Source organism: Salvelinus namaycush, chromosome 9 (assembly GCF_016432855.1).
Source record: "Salvelinus namaycush isolate Seneca chromosome 9, SaNama_1.0, whole genome shotgun sequence".
NCBI lineage: Eukaryota > Metazoa > Chordata > Actinopteri > Salmoniformes > Salmonidae > Salvelinus > Salvelinus namaycush.
The window spans coordinates 47,325,351-47,346,583 of NC_052315.1; positions in this window are offsets into that span (position 1 = coordinate 47,325,351).

Below are 21,233 nucleotides of genomic sequence, written 5' to 3' on the forward strand. Positions count from 1 at the left end.
CCACTGCTCCAAAACTGCCATAAAAAAAAAGACCAAGGTTTGCAACTGCACATGGGAACAAAGATCATACTTTTTTGAGAAATGTCCTCTGGTCTGATGACACAAAAATAGAACTGTTTGGCCATAATGACCATTGTTATGTTTGGAGGAAAAAGAGGGAGGCTTGCAATCCAAAGATCACCATCCCAACCGTGAAGCACGGGGGTGGCAGCATCAGGCTGTGGGGGTGCTTTGCTGCAGGAGGGACTGGTGCACTTCACAAAATAGATGGCATCATGAGGCAGAAAAATGATGTATATATATTGAAGCAACATCTCAAGACATCAGTCAGGAAGTTAAAGCTTGGGTCGCAAATGGGTCTTCCAAATGGACAATGACCCCAAGCATACTTCCAAAGTTGAGGCAAAATGGCTTAAGGACGACAAAGTCAAGGTATTGGAGTGGCCATCACCGAGCCCTGATTTCAATCCTATAGAAAATGTGTGGGCAGAACTGAAAAAGCGTGTGCGAGCAAGGAGGCCTACAAACCTGACTCAGTTACACCAGCTCCTCCAAAATTCACCCAACTTATTGTGGGAAGCTTGTGGAAGGCTACCCAAAACCTTTGACCCAAGTTAAACAATGTAAAGGCAATGCTACCAAATACTAATTGAGTGTATGTAAACTTCTGACCAACTGCGAATGTGATGAAAGAAATAAAAGCTGAAATAAATAATTCTCTCTACGATTATTCTGACATTTCACATTCTTAAAATAAAGTGATGATCCTAACTGACCTAAGACGTCATTTTTAGGATTAAATGTCAGGAATGATGAAAAACTGAGTTTAAATGTATTTGTTTAAGGTGTATGTAAACTTCTGACTTCAACTATACATTTGCACAATGCGAACTTGTTGTCTCTCAAATACATTGTTAGTTGTTGGTTACCTAGCTAGTACATTTTAGCCATAGACGTGACAGCAGTCAAAACACCTCAAAACAAGACATCAAGAACAAAATAAAAGTAGCTGATACAAGCCACCTACGATTCCCCACATGGCAGCTTCTTGTCATTGTTGCTAGCTATCTGGCCTTCCAGAATCACAACACACAGACATTTTTGTGATATCAGCTAACCCATCTATATATTTCTACACATATCCAGAGTCAAGGGAATGTATTTTGTCTAAATACACAGCAAATACAGAAAGGACTGTCAGTGTTGTGGTGCTTTGCAAATGTGCATATATGGTGGAGTATGCTTCAAAATCACATGCATTTTAAAGTCTATTCTAATAAATAATGTTACTAACTTGCTCATGCCTGCAATTTAGCTGTTCAATATACTATGCATGAATGCCTTTCAGTGTTTTGAGATTTTTCTGGAGACAAAATGCATCATTACATCATCTGTCATGTAGAAATGTATTTTGGATTTTATATGTCAGAAGTTTATATAATGAGCTTTTTTTTTTTTTTTTTGAGCCAGAAGAGAAAGCACTTGACAATGACCATGTTCTTAATACTTTGTACACTGTTTCAAAAATAAGTATTTTTGAAGCTTTTGTAATACCGGAGAAGATGACATGATGTCATCAAGTCTCCCGGGTTTCTTTTCCAAAGTCAGAAAAACATTTTTTTTTATATATACTTCATTTTATGCTCTTATTTGTCGTTTATGTTTGTGTGAAATCGGTCAGATATTTATGCTACTTTTTTAACTTTAGATATGTTAGCAAGCAACTATAACTTTCCCTTAACAATGACGAGTAGTAGAATCACTGACAACAATATTTATTTTCAGTCTCATGTAGCTACCATTAATTAATTATGTAGCTACCATTAATTAAGGTAATCATTTTAGTATCCAATCTATTTGATATTTGTGTTAGTCACAATTGTATGTTATCGTTTTGTTAATCACCAACTTAGGAAAAAAAAGAAAGCATATTATTTTATCGTGCACAATGTTTCTGAATTTTATTGTGAGATTCTGTTTCTGAATCGATTCATTTAAGCTATACATGTACATGTCTTTGTTTAACTTGTCTAGCTGGTAAAAAAAAAAAACATCCTTGGAAATAAAAATATATATTTAGGAGTCATACAATTTTTTTCATTCGCCATTTTAAAGGCAACCTCTGTGGACCTCAAGTGTCATCAGAAGATTTATGTTTATGATTTTTAGTAAGTTATATTTTCACCACTAGATGGTGCTGCAAGAATGACAGTGATGTACTTTGTAAAGACCTATGTCAACACAATAGTTTAGTGGCCCATGCCAAATTGGCCATACTGTATTGTATGTAATTGTAGACGTCTAATATGTGTGAGAAGTATACAGGATGACAGGGATTGTGCTTATGTGAATGTGTCTTTGTTGTTACTTTTCAATTAGGTATTCAACAGTCTCCACATTTACATATGCCAATGTTTTTACGTGTCTTATGGTGCTACTGCTTTTGTCTAGCAATATCATGAGCCAATGATCTGTAATCAGATCCTAGTAATAAGCATTTTCTCTACAAAGCATTCGATTTGTATGGGGGCCATTCTGACCACCGCTGGAAAGAATAGCCAGGGTTGTAGCAGCTTTCAGCAGGACCCTGGCCAGGTCATAAGCAATGTACCATCTTTTAACTTCAATGGCACAGAACGTAAAACAACCCGTTTGTGCTCTTGAACGGAAGCATGTCAAGGTTACGATAACCCAAACATAGTAAAACAATATAAACAGAGATAACCAACTGTCAGATTTTTTTCATCAGCCATAAAATTAAACTTGAGAACTTTATAGATGTAAGCTTGCAATTTGATTTCAAAAGAGACAGTAGGGTTTTGACTACATGGTATACAGCTACGGTCAGCAGGTTAGGAGAATACGGGTAAAGTTGTGAAAAGGGCTAGGGTTAAGTCAAATGCAAACATTCTCCATGCCGTGACTCGAACATGCAAGTTTTGACATTACTTTGACATAAGATGTATCCCATCTAGCCATGACTGTACAGTTTTTATTTTTTAGTTCACCTTTATTTAACCAGGTAGGCCAGTTGAGAACAAGTTCTCATTTACAACTGCGACCTGGCCAAGATAAAGCAAAGCAGTGCGACAAAAACAACACAGAGTTAGACATGGGATAAACAAAAGTACAGTCAATAACACAATAGAAAATTCTGTATACAGTGTGTGCAAATGAAGTAAGGAGGTAAGGCAATAAATAGGCCATAGTGGCGAAGTAATTACAATTTAGCAATTACCACTGGAGTGATAGATGTGCAGATGAGGATGTGCAAGTAGAAATACTGGTGTGCAAAAGAGCAGAAAAACAAAAACAAATATATAGGGATGAGGTACAGTGGGGCAAAAAAGTATTTAGTTAGCCACCAATTGTGCAAGTTCTCCCACTTAAAAAGATGTAATTTTCATCATAGGTACACTTCAACTATGACAGACAAAATGAGAAAAAAAAATCCAGAAAATCACATTGTAGGATTTTTAATTAATTTATTTGCAAATTATGGTGGAAAATAAGTATTTGGTCACCTACAAACAAGCAAGATTTCTGGCTCTCACAGACCTGTAACTTCTTCTTTAAGAGGCTCCTCTGTCCTCCACTCGTTACCTGTATTAATGGCACCTGTTTGAACTTGTTATCAGTCTAAAAGACACCTGTCCACAACCTCAAACAGTCACACCCCAAACTCCACTATGGCCAAGACCAAAGAGCTGTCAAAGGACACCAGAAACAAAATTGTAGACCTGCACCAGGCTGGGAAGACTGAATCTGCAATAGATAAGCAGCTTGGTTTGAAGAAATCAACTGTGGGAGCAATTATTAGGAAATGGAAGACATACAACTGTAAGGCATTTACACCAGAGCGAGATATCCCATTCCCTCATGTTTTTTCAGCTTCATATACAGTCAATGACCTTAGCCACATGTCAAACTCATTACATGGAAGGCCGAGTATCTGCGGGTTTTCACTCCTCCCTTGTTCTTGTTTGATGAATTAAGGTCACTAATTAGTAAAGAACTCCCCTCACCTAGTTGTCTAGGTCTTAAAAGAAAGGAAAAAGTAAAGCCCGCAAACACTAGGCCTTCCATGGAATGAGTTTGACACCCCTGAACTAAGCAGACCAGACCTAGCTGCTATCGCATTGGTGTGTATGGGAGAGCCACCCCTGGCTTAAGCAGACTGGAACTGTGACTGTTTTTTTTCAATGGTAAACAGCCTGGTAAATAGCCTGAGTAAGACATCTTCATTTATCCCCCATCTTTGTTTATACAACAAAAACGTGACGAAGGCACAGGTGTGACTCATTTCCTCCAATTAAAATGTAATTCGATAATGGACTATTTAAGTGGTCACCTGTATTGCATTTAACAATGTTCTCTCTGTTTGAGAAAATGTCTGTGCATAGGAAGTGATGCAGTCCAGAGGCACGGTGGTGGATGTGTTTGATGGGGGGAAAAAGAGCTTAAAGTCTCCTGGGCTGCACTTTTTGCTTGTGATTTTTGCTTCTTCTTTGGTATGTTTTAATTTGCATGGTTTATTAAATGTATTCCTGAGAAAGTGTGAATGTTTTCAGAGAATTGCCCCTACTCAAAAGGTGAACTGTATAAACCATGTAATTATTGATTAAATGAGTACGCGGTGCGTTTTTTTTTCTACCTTTATGCTGCTGCTCAATCCAGATCCAAATCTGTCAATTTTCCAGCTTTTGACATTGAGTGTAGCTCTGCAGGATCTGGGAAGTTGTGAAGTAGAGGCTTTTGCTGTTATGTGTGTACGCAGTGCTGCCTCTGTCTATACGCTTTCACGTAGGGCCTCCGACCACTAGAACTCAGTTGGGGTCTCAACTAACTGTTGAGAGTTAGTAGAATATACAAGGTAAAATTTCTAAATGGGTTAGTGCCTCAGCAATTTTCCTCTTGTTATGTTAGTCAATGACAATGAGAGGCGTCATGCCCATAGGGGGCACAGGGGCACGTACGCTCTCAGATTTTTCCTGTTTACATATACATATATTTTCCCCTGTAATACTACTAGCCACTGGCTTGAGCGAGCCCAGATAGGTTCCCAATCTCCCAACCTTATAACTCGCCACCAAGAAGCCATTTCAGTCTATCAATCAAGTTAGAGTAGCTAGCTTGTCTATCTTAGCTAGCATGCCTGCTGGAAAGGTTGGATGAAAAGCAAGCAATAACTAACATTCCTTTCAGTCTTTTACCCAGATTTTAAAAAATATTTTAAAAAAGAACCACAAGTCAGGAAATAGACGAGCCATCCTCACGTACTTTGTGTCCCTTCAGATGGTTGGCGTGTATGACACCCCTGATGACAATCACTAATGAAATGGGTAAAACCATATGTAAACATTATTAAAGTGACCAGTGTTCCCTGTCTATGTACATAGCGCAGCAGCCTCTAAGGTGCAGAGTTGAGTAACCGGGTGGTAGTGGCTGAGGTCCTTGATGATCTTCTTGGCCTTCCTGTGACACCGGGTGCTGTAGATGTCCTGGAGGGCAGGCAGTGTGCCCCGGTGATGCATTGGCCAGACGGTACCACCCTCTGAAGAGTCCTGCGGTTGCAGACTGTGCAGTTGCCGTACCAGGCGGTGATACAGCCCGACAGGATGCTCTCTATGGTGCATCTATAAAAGTTTGTGAGGTTCTTAGGCGCCTGTGGTTGAACCATTTCAGATTGTCAGTGATGTGTACGCCGAGGAACTTGCAGCTCCATCGATGTGGATAGGGACGTGCTACCTCTGCTGTCTCCTGACGTCCACGATCAGCTCCTTCATTTTGTTGAGGATGAGGGAGTGGTTAATTTCCTGGCACCACTCCGCCAGCGCCCTCACCTCCTCCCTGTAGGCTGTTTCGTCATTGTTGGCAATCAGGCCTACCACTGTTGTGTCATCTGCAAACTTGATGATTGGGTTTGAGGCGTGCGTGGCCACAAAGTCATGGGTGAACAGGGTGAACAGGAGGCGGCTGAGCATGCACCCTTGAGGGGCCTTGTGTTGAGGATCAGCGTAGTGGAGGTGTTGTTGCCTACCTTCACCACCTGGTAGCCTCCCGTCAGGAAGTCCAGGACCCAGTTGCACAGGGCGGGGTTCAGACCAAGGGCCCCAAGCTTAATGATGAGCTTGGAAGGTACTATGGTGTTGAAGGCTGAGCTGTAAAAATTAACAGCATTCTTACATAGGTATTCCTCTTGTCCAGATCTGATAGGGCAGTGTGCAGTGCAATTGCATCATCTGTGGATCTATTGGGGCGGTATACCAATTGCAGTGGGTCTAGGGTGTTGGGTAAGGTGGAGGTGATATGATCCTTAACTAGCCTCTTTAAGCACTTCATGATGACAGAAGTGCGTGCTACGGGGCGATAGTCATTTAGTTCAGTTACCTTCACTTTCTTGGTTTACAGGAACAATGGTGGACATCTGAAAGAAAGTGGGGGAACAGTAGACTGGGATAGGGAGATATTAAATATGTCCATAAATACTCCAGCCTGCTTGTCTGCGCTCTGAGGACGCGACTAGGGATGCCGTCTGGGCCGGCAGCCCTGTAAGGATTAACACGCTTAACTGTCTTACTCACGTCGGCCATGGAGAACGAAAGCTCACAGTCCTTGGGAGTGGCCTGAGTTGGCGGCACTGTGTTATCCTCAAAGCGGCGAAGAAGGTTTTTAGCTTGTCTGGGAGCAAGACGTCGGTGTCCATGACGTGGCTGGTTTCCCCCTTATAATCAGTGATTGTCTGGAGTCCCCTTTGTCTCTCTACTGACGTTTTGCATGTTTCATTGCCCTACGGAGGGCATAACTGGACTGTTTTTATTTGACCGTATTCCCAGTCACCTTGTCTTGGTTAATTGTGGTTGTTCGCACTTTACATTTTGTGGGAATGCTGCCATCTATACATGGTTTTTGGTTTGGATAGGTTTTAATTGTCACAGAGGGAACAACATCCCCTATACACGTCCTGATGAACTCAGTCGCCGTGTCAATGTATATGTCAATGTTATTCTCAGAACATACTGGGAACACATCCCAGTCCACATGATCAATACAATCTCGAAGCTTGGATTTCGATTGGTCAGACCAGCCATGTAATAGACCTTAGCACTGGTACTTCTTGTTTGAGTATCTGCCTATAGGAAAGGAGGGTCAGAATGGAGTCGTGATCTGATTTACCGAAGGTAGGGTGGGGGAGGGCCTTGTAGCCATCCTAGATGGAAGAGTAATATTCGTCTAGAGTTTTGGAAGTGAGTCTCCCAGTCCCTGCCGCTGAAAAACATCCCCACAGCATGATGCTGCCATCACCATGCTTCACCGTAGGGATGGTGCCAGGTTTCCTCCAGATGTGACACTTGGCATTCAGGCCAAAGAGTTCAATCTTGGTTTCATCAGACCAGAGAATATTGTTTCTCATGGTCTGAGAATCTTTAGGTGCCTTTTGGCAAGCTCCAAGCGGGCTGTCATGTGCCCTTTACTGAGGAGTGGCTTCCATCTGGCCACTCTACCATAAATGATTGATTGTTGGAGTGCCGCATAGATGATTGTTCTTCTGGAGGTCCTCCCATCTCCGCAAAAGAACTCTGGAGCTCTGTCAGAGTGACCATCAGGTTTTTGGTCACCTCCCTGACCAAGACCTTTCTCCCCCGAAGAGTCTTGGTGGTTCCAAACTTCTGCCATTTAAGAATGATGGAGGCCACTGTGTTCTTTGGGATCTTCAATGCTGCAGACATTTTTTTGGTACCCTTCCCAGATCTGTGCTTTGACACAATCCTGTCTCGGAGCTCTACGGACAATTCCTTCGACCTCATGGCTTGGTTTTTGCTCTGACATGCACTGTCAACTGTGGGGCCTTATATAGACAGGTGTGTGCCTTTCCAAATCATGTCCAATCAATTGAATTTACCACAGGTGGACTCCAATCAAGTTGTAGAAACATCTCAAGGATGATCAATGGAAACAGGATGCACCTGAGGTCAATTTTGAGTCTTACAGCAAAGGGTCTGAATACTTATATAAATAAGGTATTTCTGTTTGCAAAAATGTCACTGTTTTTGCTTTGTTATTATGGGGTATTGTGTGTAGATTGATGAGGAAAAGGCTGTAACTTAATAAAAAAAGTCAAGGGGAAAAAGGAAAAAGTCAAGGGGTCTGAATACTTTCCGAATGCACTGTACACGGCTGTGACAATGACCGAAGAGAATTCTCTCAGGAGGTAATGCAGTCGGCATTTGATTGTGGGGTGAACAAAAGAGCTTGAGTTTCTGTACGTTATCACAATCACACCATGAGTAGTTAATCATGAAACATACACCTCCACCTTTCTTCTTCCAGGAAGGTTATTTGTTCCTATCTGCGCAATGTACTGAGAACCCAGTGATGTACTGAGAACAATGTCAAATGTTTTATTAAATTAGTACTGTTTTTATTTGCCTCTAGTTTAGGCTGTCAAGACTAGGGTTGCAAAGGGTCAGAAACTTTCCGGTAAAGTTAAGCCCTGGAATTTGGGGAATTTTGCTAAAATTCATCAAAAAAGTTAGCTTATAACAGTGAAGTTTTTTTGTGGGATACACATAAGGAAATTCTAGGTCTTGTGGGATATGTTAATTAAACTATCCCCAGTTCAATGGAATTACAACCCTCTGCATGCACGGTGCACTCTTCAATCACGTGTACAGCTGATTCTCAAGATCTTGCACACTAATGAGATGCTATTGAGCCCACACTACTACACTGTCTGAGCCAAGGACTTCATGATTTCTTGTAAGTTTTAATTACAATACTTGGTGGGGTGAATATATTTTATATGACATACACGATTTTTTGTTAACTAGTAAATAGTAGCCTACAGCAAAGTGTGTTTAAATCATTTCTAACTTGTTAACAATTTCTGCTAGTTAGTTTTTGCCATCATGTGGGTTTTAGCTTGCTTGAACCTGTTTCCATACATGTTTCATTTTAAAACATGTATCTTACAAAGGAGTTGTTTAATCTAACTGCTTAACTATTTATCTGTACATGAAATTCTTTTTTTTTTTTTATATTTCTTTTTTTTTTTACAATCTTTACAGGAAAATGCCACGGGCACTATCTGATGTGTGGAGACATTTCACTGCAGCTAATGTAGAAGGAAAAGCTGTGTACATTTGCAAATACTGTGCCAAATCATATGTGAAGAATGCGACAAAGATGCAAAATCATCTGGCCAAGTGCATAAAGTTCCCTCAGCGCTCACAACAAGCAGCCTCTGACAAAAGTCCCTTTACTTCTATTCAAGGTGAAAATGATGAATCAGACATCTCATCAATAGAAACAGCTCATGGTCCTCCTCGAAGTTGTTTTACTCAATGGAGGAACGTAGACAGAGAAATGTTAATTAATGTCTTGCTCGAGCTGTGTATGCAACTGGTTCAGCTCTGATGCTCACAGGCAAAGTGTATTGGAAGAGATTTCTGAATGTTCTTCGCCCAGCATACACCCCTCCAACCAGACATGCTTTATCTACTCATTTTCTGGATGCAGAGTTCAACAGAGTTCAGGTGAAGGTCAAGCAAATCATAGAGAAAGCAATCATCTCTGATGGGTGGTGAAATGTTCATGGGCAAGGAATATTTAACTACATCATCTCCACCCCTCAACCAGTATTCTACAAGAGCACAGACACAAGGGACAACAGACACACGGGTCTCTACATTGCAGATGAGCTGAAGGCAGTCATCAATGACCTTGGACCACAGAAGGTATTTGCACTCGTGACAAACAGTGCTGCGAACATGAAGGCTGCTTGGTCTAAAGTGGAGGAGTCCTACCCTCACATCACACCCTTTGGCTGTGCTGCTCATGCACTGAATCTGCTCCTCAAGGACATCATGGCACTGAAAACAATGGATACACTCTACACGAGAGCCAAGGAAATGATTAGGTGGGTCATCAAGTTACAGCAGCAATCTACCTCACCAAGCAAAGTCAGAAGAATAAGAGCACCACATTGAAGCCCAGCAACACCTGTTGGGGTGGTGTTGTCATCATGTTTGGCAGTCTCCTGGAGGGGAAGTCTCTCCAAGAAATGGCCATATCACAGTCTGCCGATATGGACAGCCCCATCAAGAGGATCCTCCTGGATGATGTATTTTGGGAGAGAGAGTGGTAACCAGCCTGAAACTCCTGAAACCTATAGCAGTAGCCATTGCACGGATTGAGGGAAACAATGCCATCCTGTCTGATGTTCAGTCTCTGCTTGCAGATGTAAGAGAAGAAATCCGTACTGCCCTGCCCACTTCACTGTTGCTCCAAGCAGAGGAAAATGCAGTTCATCAAAGAGCGTGAAGACTTCTGCCTGAAGCCCATATACGCCGCAGCATACATGTTGGACCCCAAGTATGCTGGCAAGAGCATCCTGTCTGGTGCAGAGATCAACAAGGCCTATGGTGTCATCACTACTGTGTCTCGCCACCTTGGCCTGGATGAGGGCAAGGTTCTTGGCAGTCTGGCGAAGTACACTTCCAAGCAAAGGCTTTGGGATGGAGATGCAATATGGCAGTCGTGCCAACAGATCTCATCAGCCACCTGGTGGAAGGGACTTTGTGGATCTGAGGCTCTTTCCCCTGTTGCCTCCATCATCCTCCAAATCCCACCAACAACAGCTGCCTCAGAGCACACCAAAGCACGAACAGGCTGACTAATAAAAGGGTTGAAAAATTGGTGGTCATCCGGGCAAATTTGAGGCTTTTTGAATCTGACAACGAGCCATCCTCAACAAGGAAAGTGGAAAGTGACAGTGAAGATGAGGCCTCAGAGTCTGATGTTCAAGAAGTGGACATTGAGGAGGTCCAGGGAGAAGACATGGAAGCCTGAGAGGGAGACAAGCAAAGCTTTAGTTTCTAGACTATCATTTTACAAATGTATGTTGAAAACGTTTTTTGGAGATGCGATGGATCATTCAATATTCCCTTTCTTTTGTTGTTCAGTGAAATCATCCCATGTGAAGAGTCAACTCATTTAATTAAAGTTCAATTCATAACTAAATAGTTTTTAAAATTTCTATTGGAAGGATTTAATCATTTGCAATTATGTCTACTTATGATAAGGTAAAAGGTTTATGTCTCCATCTTCTGTCTCCATATGATATGGTAAATATATCCAATGCAAAAACATCTACATTTAAATGGTATTAATATTAATTGGCATATATTCCCGTTAATTCCCATATATTCCCGTTAAATCCCACAGAAAGTTTCCACCTCTGAATATTCCCCAAAATGTGCAAACCTAGTCGAGACTGAACTTGGAACACAGGGGACATGGAAAAGAGGGTGCCCAAGAAACACCTGAAAGTGGAAGCTTATAGACGGGTTGGTTGTTTAGCAACAAAACCGACTTGTGTGCAACTATGGGGCGAAACAGACTGGGTTGGCTTATATTGTTTACAACATGTAAACTATATTTCGTCTCCAATGTTTATTGAAAACATTAAATAAAGTTGCACAATGAGCACTTTTGAAGTACACCTTTGAAGAGCGCATCTTTTTCGTGACATCGTCAGCTAACCCGTAATTAACTGGCATGGAGTGAAGTGAGCTGGAGAAGACTACCCAGAACAGAGTGTGTTGGAGAAGAGTAGTCGATGGTCCTAACTGTGCTTCCTGAAGAGCGATGCTAAGACATTATTGGCTGGTGATAAATGGCATTGTTCTGTTTTTGCTCCCACTGTACTATTGCGTCCTATACTCAGGTGGAATTTTTCTTTCTAGCTAATTGTCATCATTCCATGTCCATGTCTGCATTGGATAAAAGCATTTCATATGTCCCTCAAGCCCCTTCGATCTCTTCAAATCAAGTCCGATACTTTTGGTACTTAAAACGCACCTGCCACCTTGCTACAAAATTAGATTTTCTTGCGCTGCTGTGCCCGTGTGTCACAGTGACAACACTCTCAACCTTACATTTTCATGTTGATTTTCACCCTTGAAGTAAATTAGTGCTCAGAATCTCTCCCCCTATAGATTTGTCTGTTGTGTCTATTATAGAAGTGGCTGCTTACAACAACAAAATAACACAGACCCATTGCTTGTATTTATTTTACCCGGTAAGTTGACTGAGAACACATTCTCATTTACAACAAAGACCTGGGCAATAGTTGCAAGGGGATGAATGGGCCAATTAGCAGCTGGGGATGATTAGGTGGCCACAATTGTATGAGGACCAGATTGGGAATTTACATTTACATTTAAGTCATTTAGCAGACGCTCTTATCCAGAGCGACTTACAAATTGGAAAGTTCATACATATTCATCCTGGTCCCCCCGTGGGAATTGAACCCACAACCCTGGCGTTGCAAGCGCCATGCTCTATCAACTGAGCCACACGGGACCAGGGTTTAGCCAGGACACCAGGGTTAACACCCCTACTCTTACGATAAGTGCCATGGGATCTTTAGTGACCACAGAGATTCAGGACACCTGTTTAATGTCCCATCCGAAAGACGGCTCCCAAAACAGAACAATGTCCCCAATCCCTGCCCTGGGACATTGGGATATTGTTTATACACCATAGGAAAGAGTGACTGGCCCTCCGACACCACTTCCTGCAGCGTCTGGTCTCCCATCCAGGGACTGACCAGAACCAACCCTGCTTATCTTCAGAGATACACCAGCAGTGGGATGCTGGTTGGTATGCTTGTTGAAATGATTACTAATGCACACCATTGTAAAGTACAGTATTACACATTTTAGCATCTATTCCCTAGGAGAAATTGAAGGGGATGAAATGCAAATATGGTTCAGTGGTAGTAAGATCTATATTTATTGTATCTGTTCTTGTAGTGCTGAGTCACACACCACACACAGAAACACAAACAATGGTTCATCAGTTACTCTCGATTATCATATCAACCAGCTGCCCTGAGACATAATTTCTGAACAATGGTGTGCCAGCGTGTGCCAGGCGGGCAGCGTGCTGATTTCATGGTCATATAATGTTTAGTATCAGTCAGAGCAGAGGAGGGTATACAGTACCCTCTGTAGTTACTGCGACAGAGAAGCATTTTGTATTATTATTTTGGCACTGTACTCCAATACTTTGTATTTGAAATGATACAATGAATATTGGGTTAAAGTGCAGGTTTGAGGGTTTGAGGGTATTTCCATCCATATCGGGTGAACCATCTAGAAATTACAGCACTTTTTGTACATATTCCCCCCTTTTCGGGGACCGAAAGTATTGGGACAAATTCACTTATATGTGTATTAAAATATTAAACGTTTAGTATCTGGTTCTATATTCCTAGTATGCAATGATTACATCATGCTTGTGACTCTTCAAACTAGTTGGATGCATTTGCTGCTTGTGTTTGATTATGAATAGTCCTGAATGAATCGTGAATAATGATGAGGGAGAAAGTTACAGACGCACGTGTCAACATAAAAAAAATGCTAACCTCCCCTGTTATTGTAATGGTGAGAGGTTAGCATGTCTTGGGGGTATGATATTTGTGTGTCTGTAATTTTGTCACTCATCGTCATTCGCGATTCAGTCAGTACTATCCATGATCATGGTAGGATTGACATTATTGTAGAAGTATTTAGTATTTAGTATTATATTTTTATTTACAATAAAAGTGACACCAACATGACACAATACATTATTTCTATTGGGCACAAAATAATCTGAAACACAACCAAAACAAATAGCAAATGCATCCAATTTGTAGAGTCACAAACTTGATGTAATCATTGTGTGCTAGGAATATGGGACCAAATACTAAACCTTTCACTACAATAATACACAGATAAGTGAATTTGTGTATGTATGTGTGTGTGTGTGTGTGTGTGTGTGTGTGTGTGTGTGTGTGTGTGTGTGTGTGTGTGTGTGTGTGTGTGTGTGTGTGTGTGTGTGTGTGTGTGTGTGTGTGCGTGTGCGTGCATGCGTGCGCGTGTGTGTGTTTGCACCCATTGCATGCATCACAATCTAGCTGCTGTACAGTCAGTGGTTAAGTCCCAAATGGTACCCTATTCCCTATATAGTGCACTTCTTTACAGCAGAGCCCTATGGGCCCTTCGATATCCTCTAGGCACTGGTCAAAAGTAGTGCGCAATATAGGGAATAGGGTGCCATTTGGGACTCAGACAGTGTAACACTACTATTCTGGACAGTGTAATTGTGTCATGATGTCAGCACAGTAAAAGGCCAACGAAAGGCCTCTAATGGCAATACTAAGCAACGTTGAAAAAAACGCTGACAAATGAAGTCAAATGAAGGAAAGTTCAATAATATATATGATCTTTAATAATAGTATACATTTGATGTTTCTGTTCAATGAATACCATTAACAGTGTATTAGTGTAGTCTACGTATTATCTGCTCCCATTCATTTCTGCCCAGACAGAAGCCATATAGGGTTGTGGTTAAATAGCAGGTGCATGGCCAGTCAAGGTCAACTGGCTGAATGGAGCGGTGTGGCGCATGATGTCCACAGCAGATAGGCTCTGACTGTGCTACAGAGTGATAAGGGCAGGTCTTGCCCCTTAATAATGAATTTTGATGCCAAAGCTGAATTATCTTGTGACTTTTATCCTTACTATAGGGGTGAATATGTACATCACAGTTTAAGTCTATGGCCTTGCTGTATGTATATACAACAGCCTGCCAGCTTTGGGACAATTCAGGCCTCCTCACAATTGATTCATATTTGGTTTCAGAAATGACGTGATGATGCATGGTCCCTCTCCCCATGCAAATTAAATCTTTTAGGAGACGAATTGCCTCTAGTGAAGATTGTATTGTCCGAGCAGTAGATTTAAATATTTATATTAGAGGTTACTGATAATAGGCGCAGCTGCAGATAGGAGGAGATGCATGTGTTTGTCATCTTAAATATCATCATCCTGCACTGCAGACTGTATTATTAACAGGGGCGCAACTTTGGTTTCAGAAGTGGGGGGGACAACTTGGCGGGGGGGTCTTGGGGTCCTCCCATTTTTGGGGGCATCTAAAGCTAATTTCTTGACTTTCTACACAATCTAATATGACCCATGGCCCTTCTAGCTGCTGGTTTCATTGTTTGATTCAGGTCTAGTGTGATTGAGGCAAAAATAATAGCTAAAGTTAGTGAGCTAGCTACCTAGCTAACATTAACTTTTGGCTAGCTCTAGCTAATGGTGCAATGGTACATCATCAAATGTACTTATGTTGAAACGGGACAAGACAAATGCTACAAAACATTTCCATAAACACAAAAGCTCTGTTAGATAGTACCTGACAGATAGCTAGAGGCTAGCTAGAGCTGAACTGGCTGTGGTAGCTACAGTGCATTCAGAAAGTATTCAGACCCCTTGACTTTTTCCACATTTTGTTACATTACAGCCTTATTCTAAAATAGATAAAATAATTTCCCCCCCTTATTGATCTGCACACAATTCCCCATAATGACAAAGTGAAAACAGGTTATAAGAAATTGTTGTACATTTATATATATATAAAAAAAACTGAAATACCTTATTAACGTAAGTATTCAGACCCTTTGCTATGAGACTTGAAATTGATCTCAGGTGCATCCTGTTCCCATTAATCATCCTTGAGATGTTTCTACAACATGATTGCAGTCTCCCTGTGGTAAATGCAATTGATTGGACATGATTTGGAAAGGCACACACCTGTCTATATAAGGTCCCACAGTTGACAGTGCATGTCAGAGCAAAAACCAAGCCATGAGGTTGAAGGAATTGTCCGTAGAGCTCAGAGACAGGATTGTGTCGAGGCACAGATCTGGCAAAGGATACCAAAAAAATGTCTGCAGCATTGAAGGTCCACAAGAACACAGTGGCCTCCATCAATTCTAAATAGAAGAAGTTTGGAACCACCAAGGCAAAACTTTGCAATCGAGAAGGGCCTTGGTGCAGGTGGTGAGTAAGAACCCAATGGTCACTCTGACAGAGCTTCAGAGTTCCTCTTTGGAGATGGGAGAACTTTCCAGAAGAGAAAACATCTATACAGCACTCCACCAATCAGGCCTTTATGTTAGAGTGGCCACATCTGTAAAAGGCACATGACAGCCTGCTTGGAGTTTGCCAAAAGGCACCTAAAGACTCTCAGACCATGAGAAACAATATTCTCTGGTCTGATGAAACCAAGATTGAACTCTTTGGCCTGAATACCAAGCGCCAAGTCTAGAGGAAACCTGGCACCATCCCTATGGTGAAGCATGGTGGTGGCAGCATTATGCTGTGGGGATGTTTTTCAGTTGCAGGGACTGGGAGACTAGTTAGGATTGAGGGAAAGATGAACAGAGCAAAGTACAGAAAGATCCTTGATGAAAACCAGCTCCAGAGTGCTCATGGATCTCAGACTGGGGCGAATGTTCACCTTCCAACAGGACAACGACCCTAAGCACACAGCCAAGACAATGCAGGAGTGGCTTCGGGACAAGTCTCTGAATGTCCTTGAGAGGCCCAGCCAGAGCCCAAACTTGAACCCGATGGAACATCTCTGGAGAAACTTGAAAAAATCTGTGCAGCAACGCTCCCCATCCAACCTGAGAGAATTTGAGAGGATCTGCAGAGAATAATGGAAGGAACTCCCCAAATGCTGGCGTGCCAAGCTTGTAGTGTCATACCCAAGAAGACTCGAGGCTGTAGTTGCTGCCAAAGGTGCTTCAACAAAGTACTGATTAAAGGGTTTGAATACTTCTGTAAATGTTATATTTCAGTTTTTTATTTTGAATACATTTGCAAATAAATTCTAAAAACAGTTTGCTTTGTCATTACAGGGTATTATGTGCAGATTGATGATGGGAAAAAACAATTTAATACATTTTCGAAGAAGGCTGTAACGTAATACAATGTTGAAAAGGTCAAGGGGTCTGAATACTTTCCGAATGCACTGTACTAGCTAGCTAACTAGCTGCTAGTAGTTCTTTCAATTCAGTTTAGAGGGGATGAAACATTAGCTAACGTAACATATCAGTTGCATTACTAGCTCAGCATTGGGAATAAATAATTTTTTGCTGTCAAACAGAATTTACTTCAGCTGCTAGATCAGTCAACTAAAGAGTAGCAAGTTTCTGCTCTGCTTGCTTTTAAAACTTGAAGACAAAGTGCAACATAGACAGCATCCGCCTCTGTTCATCTCTCCCGTGCTGGTCCTATATGGCAGCTTCTCAGAAGCTTTGCCTTGACACAGCCTGTCCACTTGTTCTGCTCTGTGGTGTCTGTGCGGTCCTAAATCCAGCCGGCTGAAACCGGAAAACAGTCTACCCAACCACTCTGAGGCATCCGCATGGTCTTAAAGCACACCGCTGTCGTGTTATGAATCACAGTGCAATTATAAAATTGGGGGGGACAAAAATGCAATTTCAGAATGTTGGGGGGTCATGTTCCCCCCGTTCCAAGTGAAAGTTGTGCCCCTGATTATTAACCTCAACTGAACTGGTGTTAACCACTTGCTCAGACAACACAGAATTCGTTCTAAGATTTTAAAAGGGATGCAGTAGGCTATACCCTATCAGGTTTAAGAATGCAGGCATTATTTACAATGCATGGGTAAAGTTGTAAATAATTTACAATTGCAGACAATTTCCTCTACCGTATATCAAGTTCAAGAGCAGAATAGGGTGTGAATGGGGGTAAATTCTCTCTCTCTCTCTCTCTCTCGGGGGGGGGGGGGGGGGGGGGAATCAGAGCCTTGTGAATGGCAGTTTCACCTTTCTCACCATCTCCTACCATGTCCACCTTCATCCTCCACAGACTGCTCCTCTGTGACACAGATATCCCAGCAGTACCAAGCTATTACTATTCAGAGAGCTGACTGCTCTCTCACAGAATGAAAAAACATACTAGGTGTGTATCCCAAATGGCACTCTATTCCATAGTGTAGGCCTACTTCTTTTTACCTGGGCTCATAGGACTATGGTCAAAATTAGTGCACTCACCTGGATTTTTCAAGGCCTATATGTACATGCCAAGTTGAAAAATGAACTTGACACATTTTTCAAAAACTCCACATTTTTTCTCCCTCCCTGTGTGTCTCCTTAAACACAGGACCCAGTTATGTCCCAAATGGCCAAAGGGCACACTATTCCCTTTATAGTGCACTATATTTTTCAAATTTAGTGCACTATAAAAGACATAGGGTGCAATTTGGGACACACATAATAGGTCAGAGGCCTGCTGATCGGAATGAAATACTGTCATGTCTTTTGTACATCAAATGGGACGAAAACATACACGTTCACTAAACAACAAACACAGCCTAGTAACCTTAGAGGAATGCTCTCCAGGTGCAGAGTCTATCTCCTAGCCACAGGCTACCCATAATCATTTATTAAAACATATATGCACGGCGCCGCTGTGTGTAACAGAGTGGAGATCAGGTGTTTAGTGGGGATATGAGGTTGAGATGACAGGTGCTGAGTGATATTAGGCTGGACAGAGAACTAGCCAACCCTGAGGGAAGGATAACCTATACGCTCTACACCTGATACAATGTCACTCAGAAGTAAACTTACCCCACTGTATAGGACATATGAGAAAAGTAGATCAGGATGTTGGCTCTCTGTTTTTGGAGTATGCATTGAGAGACAAGATAGATAGATTGATATAATACAGGTGTGATAAACAGTGAGAGGAGAGCAGTTACAGCAGTCAGAGGTGTGAGGAAACAAACTATAGTATTACTGACACCACTATATCCATGTCAACTAATATCACAGGTGCTGATTTGAAGAGGGCAATGGTGTGAATAATGAAAGCAGAGATATTTGTATTTGTATTTATTATGTAAGCCTGGGGTCCAGCAAATAAGGTAGTTATACATTTTTAAAACATTACAATACATTCGCAACAGATTTCACAAAATAGTAAGTGTAGGCCCTCAGGCCCCTACTCTACTACCACATATCTACAACACAAAATCCATGTGTACATGTGTGTGTATAGTGCGTATATTATCGTGTGTTTGTATGCATGTGTCTGTGCCTACGTTTGTTTTGCTTCACAGTCCCCACTGTACCATAAGGTGTATTTTTATCTGTTTTTCACATCTAATTTTACTGCTTGCATGAGTTACTTGATGTGGAATAGAGTTCCATGTAGCTTTATTCAAAGCCAGTGGCATGTCATTAGTAAAGATTAAAAAAGTAAGGGGCCTAGACTGCTCCCCTGGGGAATTCCTGATTCTACCTGGATTTTGTTGCCCGTTAAAGAACACCCTCTGTTCTGTTAGACAGGTAACTCTTTATCCACAATATAGCAGGGGATGTAAAGCCATATGTAAAAACATATGTTTTTCCAGCAACAGACTATAATCGATAATGTCAAAAGCCGCACTGAAGTCTAACAAAACAGCCCCCACAATCTTTTTTTATAAATTTGTGCTGAAAATATGTTGTCAATTTGTTTACTGTAAAATAGTATTGTATCCCGTCAAACACAATTTTTTTCAAAAGTTTATTAAGGGTTGGTAACTGATTGGTTGGCTATTTGAGCCAGTAAAGGGTGCTTTACTATTCTTAGGTAGGGGGATACATTTTGCTTCCTTCCCGGCCTGAGGGCACACACTTTATAGTAGGCTTAAATTGAAGATATGTCAAAGAGAGTGGCAATGCTGTCAGCTATTATCCTCAGTAATTTTCCATACAAGTTGTCAGACCCCGGTGGCTTGTCATTGTTGATAGACAGCAATCGTTTTTTCACCTCTTCCACACTTATTTTACAGAATTCAAAATTACAATGCTTGTCTTTCAGAATTTGGTCAGACATACTTGGATGTGTAGTGTCAGCGTTTGTTGCTGGCGTGTCATGCCTAAGTTTTCTAATCTTGCCAATTAAATAATAATTAAATTAGTTGGCAATATCAGTGGGTTTTGTGACGAATGAACCATCTGATTCAATTAATGATGGAGCGGAGTTTGCCTTTTTGCCAAAAATATAATTTAAGGTGCTCCAAAGCTTTTTTACTATCATTCTTTATGTCATTTAACTTTGTGTAGTTTCTTCTTTTTATTCAGTTTAGTCACATGATTTCTCAATTTGCAGTACGTTTGCCAATTGGTTGTACAGCCAGACCTATTTGCCATTTATTTTGGCTCATCCCTCTCAACCATACCATTTTTCAATTCCTCATCAATCCACAGGAATTTAAAAGTTTTTGCAGTTATGTTCTTAATGGGTGCATGCTTATTAGTAACTGGGATAAGCAATTTCATAAATGTGTCAAGTGCAGCGTTTGGTTGCTCATCATTACACACCACGGACCAACACATATTCTTTACATCAACATTATAGGAATCACTACAAAACTTATTGTATGACCTTTAATACACTATTTTAGGCCCAGTTTTTGGAACTTTGGTTTTACTAGATATGGCTACTATATTGTGATCACTACATCCGAAGGATTTGGATACTGCTTTCAAACACATTTATGCAGCGTTAGTGAAGATGTGATCAATACATGTTGATGATTTAATTCCTGTGCTGTTTGTATCTACCCTAGGTTGATTGATAACTTGAACCAGATTGCAGGCACTAGTTACAGTTTGAAGCTTTCTCTTGAGTGGGCAGCCTGATGAAAGCCATTCAATATTTAAATCATCCAGAAAATATTCCTCTCTATTGATATCACATACATTATCAAGCATTTCACACATATTATCCAGATACTGACTGTTAGCACTTGGTGGTCTATAGCAGCTTCCTACCAGAATGGGCTTTAGGTGAGGCAGATGAACCTGTAGCCATATTACTTTAACAGTATTTAACATGAGATCCTCTCTAAGCTTTACATGAATGTGGTTCTGAATATAAACAGCCACACCTCCACCTTTGGTATTTCTGTATTTTCTGTAGATGTTATAACCATGTATTGCTACCACTGTGTCATCAAAGGTATTATCTAAGTCAGTTTCAGAGATTGTCAGAATATGAATGAGGTGATTTTACAGAATGAGTGATGACCAGAGAGAGATGCATCGACACAATGCTATTTGTCACTGTTAGTGTTAACTAACCAAATCTACAATGTGGTTGTATTGATTCAGGGAGGGAAGGATATATACATACCTGTGAATCAAGCAGACTTGAAAGATTATGTTAACGTTTTTCTGCTGTTTCAATCCACCTCATCCGCCTATGTCGGTCTTCCGCATCTGCGGTTGAAAGTGGCAGAGCTACAGCACTGTTTGTGAGACCAGGAAACATCCCAAAGACCAGTCTTCCCACAAAAACATTTGTAGCATCCGAACG